We start from the raw sequence: 4,893 nt of genomic DNA, 5'->3' as shown, positions 1-4,893 counted from the left end.
CAACCAAACACCTCACTACCACAAAAAAACACATCTAGCTATATTTTCATTTGACCTTATTTATATCATACAGTATCTTATACACATTTAGGAAACTAGACAAAGAAAAATCTCTTTGATGTCTGACTTTTAAAAATTTGTTCCATTCTATGGGGTAATATACATTGGCAACAATTATTCTGATAATCAACACATATTTGTTGTTGCTGTGTTACTCTTTATACAGTAACTAAGGGGAGTTGAGCAGCTACTAGAGATGACACTCTGATCTGAGGACCAGTTAGCAGCTGGATGGAGTGGGCCAGGGACCACTTATACCTGAGATGGACTACAGACTACCACATACCAGATTTGGAAATCCAAGTCAAATGTAGTAGGACAGGCTCACTGACAAACCAAGAGTATCACCTGTACTTGAGGGAATCTCATCAACAGCAAGCACCTGTGGTATATTTCCAGGTGGAAATCCTGAGACAGGCATTCTTAGCTGAGACACCAAGAGGTGGGTAAAGCAGTATTCGAATATTAAAGTAGCTGATTCCAAGGGAAAATCCAGCTGACAATGTATTGATATATTTGAATCAGCTGACAATGTAATAAAGCTACCCATGAGATAAAAAGGTAACTAAGAATATTTAATTGCTCTCTTTAAGCATTGTTAGAGGTATATTTGCTGATCACAGACATTTTTATTATCTGAAAACAAGGAATTACCTTCATCAAAATACAAATGGTTCCCAACTTATGATAATTGCACTTATGATTTTTTTTAACATTATGATGGTGTGAAAGCAATACTCATTTAGTAGAAACTGTACTTAAAATTTTGAATGTTGATCTTTTCCCAGGCTAGTGATACACAGTATGATACTCTCTCATGGTGCTGGGCAGTGGCAGCAAGCTCCAGTTCCCAGTCAGCCAAGCGAACACCAGGGAAAACAACTGATACACATTCAACTATTCTATTTTTCACATTCAGTACAGTATTCAATAAGTTATATGAGATATTCAACACTTTATTGTAAAATAGGCTTGGTGTTAGATGATTTTGTCCAATGGTAGGCTAACGTAAGTGTTCTGAGCATGTTTAAGTTGAGGAAGATTGGTAAATCAACCTAATTTCAATACTCCCTTTATGGAAAAGTCCAAGGGCTTATGACCCAGAGATCTTGGTATAGAAAGATATTTTATTAATTTAGTTATGTACCTGACTTCTTGGTAGTTCTAACTATACTCGGGTTAAAAATACAATTGATTCTTGTTATTTGTGGTAGTTATGTTTTGTAATGTATAGAACTATTGCTCCTAGGGGAAATGCAAGGTTAGGTTCCTGTGAGCCTCTGGTCACATTTTCATAAACCAATCAATATATAACCTTGTTTTATCTGTGTTTCTGTTTAAATACACCTTATTTAACATATTTTGTTGATTATTTAATATTGGACTCATAGCCAATAGAACTATAACTCATGCCTGAATGATGCTTATCTAACATGTGTATTTTTCTAGTAAGTCATATCACAGCCTTTCAGAGCTTAGAGACACTTGATACCACTTTAGTACTATGCTTGGGGGCCATTTAAAACAGAAAAATCACCAACAAAAAGCACAACAAAGTGTGGAAAGTATAGCTACCTAACAGATAGCAAAAAGGACATTTGTTTACAGTATAAGAGCTAAAGCAAGAAAGTCAAGTGATGCCTTGTTTGACTTCAGCTGGGAACCTGCACATTGGTGACTCAAATTTTCCACCATGGAACATGACCAAGAATGACAGAAAATGCATAGGGAGTGTTGATTCTGTGTTATGACTTACAAGTTAATTTTAGTAGGGAGGAAAATTCACAAATATAGAATCTATAAATAATGAAGATCAATTATTATGCAGTGAGTAATTTTTACACTTCATAGTTTTAAAATGATTAAGTAGTTATTCTGTACTTGCAAAGAGTAAATTGTTTTGAAATGCATGAGATTTTGCTTAAGTTTCAAATTTTACCCTTGGCCATTTATTTTGGAAAATCTGAAATAAGTTTGATTTTCTCCCAATTTAGTCAAACATTGTAGTTGTTTCAGTAGCCATATTCAGAAATTCAATAGCTCAGAGATTATAAATCACAAAAATACATGTAAAGGCAATAACAGGAAAAGAAATCAAGAAAGAATATACATGTTCTCAGTGTTACAGTCTATAGTGGATTTAAAGAGCTGAGGCATGCTTAATTAACACTTGTTGATGGAACTTGACAATTTCAATTTTACCTTACACTTTATAACTGAAAATGGTCTGAGGAACAGGATGGATTGAAACATTTATTTAAAGATAATAATACCAAAAGGTTTAAAAAGAAAAAAAAAGTAAAGATAATAATACCATTAAGTTAACTCAATGACATGCTATGATGACATTATTTGGATGATGCTTTATATAACCTTCATTGAGAAGTACCTAGGATTGGCCAATATTTAAGACACGAACATCTGATTCCCTATAAAATAAAAATAGTCTAACAGACATTTTATAAAGTGTGTTCTGTTGAAATGTATCATTCTGTATTGCCAAGAGAGTATACACTTTGAATTGAAAGGAAGTGAGAAGAAAATAGGGAATGACTTATGCACGATGCTTTTAAGCTCAAGACAGAAATAGCTCAGGCAATATGTGGTCACTCAAGGAATTTCAAAGTGGCTGGTGTCTGAGTTTGGGAAAAGAGGAAAAGAAATATAAAGCTAAAATAACATTTCAATCAAAAAATTTTTAAATATGAACCATGAAAGACTAGGGACTCTGAGAAACAAACTGAGGGTTCTAGAGGGGAGGGGTGTGGGGGATGGGTTAGCCTGGTGATGGGTATTAAAGAGGGCATGTACTGACTGGAGCACTGGGTGTTATACACAAACAATGAATTATGGAACACTACATCAAAAAACTAATGATGTAATGCATGGTAATTAACACAACATAATAAAAAAATTTTAAATAGAATATAATGAATATGTAAAATTGGCTGTTAAAAAATAGGAGAAGCAAAAACTGAATGTTTTAAAACAAAAGACTAGATTTAGACCAACACATTGCAGAAAACTGAAGTCTTATTAAACAGGAAGTTATTAAGAAGATAGAATGAAGTGTGCATTATTACCTTCTATACACTGGCAAGTTCAAACATCAGCTGCAAAGAGTTGAGAGTGATTTGATCTCTCTCTTATCCAGGCTTTATCATATAAAACTATGTAAATTCCTTCCTGTTTTTTGTTTTTGTTTTCAGTCTGTGGCTTCATACAGTAGGTTTATCTTCTGGGCCACACTTATGAAAAAGGAAAAGGACTGAAGAAAAAAATTCAAACTTTTAAAAGCATGCCAATTTTGTCTATAAACTAAGTCATAACAGAGATAATAGAATTTAAAAACTTGTCTGAATTTATTTTAATATATTTAAAAAGTACATTTTCTATAACTGAAATGATCTCTATGAAAAGGAAAAATGACTTCAGCACATTACATTGTGCCATAATACAATTTTCCTGGAATTTTTGATACCAGTCATTAAGATGTGAAAGGACAAGCACAAGAACACAGTTTTGTCTGTTAAGGTATGTCAAAATGCACAGGCACAGCCAGTGAAAGAGGATAGTCATTGCTTGAGAGAAGCTAGGGAGAAGCAAAGCATTTTAAAAAAGTTACCTATCTTAAAAAGACTCTTGAGTTTTATGTTAATTAAGAGATTTACCTCTGATAGTGTGGACTCTTATTCTCTCATTGGTATTTCTATAATGTACAACAGTGTTGAGAGTAACCCCTAATGCCCCCACCATGTAATAAGCATAATATATGCAAAAATAAAGGCTAGCAAATTCATGTCCAGGAGGTTTTCCACAAGATCTGAATTTCTGACCATTCAATTCCCTCCTAAAATATGATTATTGATAGCTAACATTCATTGAGCACTTACTATGTGCCAGGCATTATGCTAATCACTTTATATCTATTAATTTGTTTAATTCTCACAACAGCCCTGTAAGGCAGGTGCTTTTATTATCTCCATTTTACAAATGAGGAAACTCAGGCAAAAAGAAGTTAAATAACTTGCCCAGAGGCACCCTGGAAGGAAGTGGTAGAGCCATGTTTCAATCCTAGTTGGTATTATCCATTAACATGATCATCATAAATTAAGTGATCAAATTATCTAGCTAGTTATTTTGAAAGTAAAAGACTAGTTCTCAGTACAGATAAGTTTTAAGGGGAGTGAGTGAGACAGGGATTATGGGATGTGCCAGAGAATGGAGAGTGTCCATGTGGAGGATCCTGGACAACCAAGAATTATAAAGATACTAAGAACTGAGAAACTTAAAAGGAAGAAAGAAGCACTCAAAAGGGGACAACTAAAGGTACAACTTTCTATCTTCACAATTTTGCCAAGGCACAATTACTATCAGTACAGACATGCCTTAATATTCAGAATAGGTACAGAACAGAAAAGCTGCGTGTACAATAAAAGTGTACCTCATCTCTCGATTCTCTTCCACCATAGAAGATAGTGAAGATGGTAAAAAAATATTAGTGGGACATGTAGGCAAGGCATAGGGTATCTTCTTGTTACTGTGGCCCCCTGGCTTAGATGTGACCGTCATATTGACAGTGACCAAAATGCCAATGAGAAGCACGGAACAACAACTGAGTTTATCTATTAAACTGGAACTACTTTAGTGTCTGACTTGTTCTGAGATAGAGAATTGTGATGTAATGGTGCTAATAAATGAGAGCTTCACAATTCTGTAACTGTGAGGATTTTACTGAAGGTATAGCAATCACTTTTACTTTATTCATTTCATAAAATTAAGATTCTCTATTTGCTTGACTTCAGGGGATACAATGGTATATTACTCATAGAT

At 34.1% G+C, this 4,893-nt stretch overlaps 1 pseudogene; it reads left to right on the top strand.

Moving 5' to 3' along the window:
- Window positions 1–291: 291 nt before the first annotated feature.
- On the top strand, window positions 292–510 carry LOC114207414 (SNRPN upstream reading frame protein pseudogene; annotated as a pseudogene).
- The last annotated feature ends 4,383 nt before the right edge of the window (window positions 511–4,893 follow it).

This window comes from Eumetopias jubatus, unplaced genomic scaffold, assembly GCF_037043125.1.
Source record: "Eumetopias jubatus isolate StellerSeaLion01/CBP00866 unplaced genomic scaffold, mEumJub1_p1.0 scaffold_11, whole genome shotgun sequence".
NCBI lineage: Eukaryota > Metazoa > Chordata > Mammalia > Carnivora > Otariidae > Eumetopias > Eumetopias jubatus.
The sequence above is the reverse complement of the archived record's forward strand: the minus strand, read 5'-3'. Positions and strand labels throughout refer to the sequence as shown.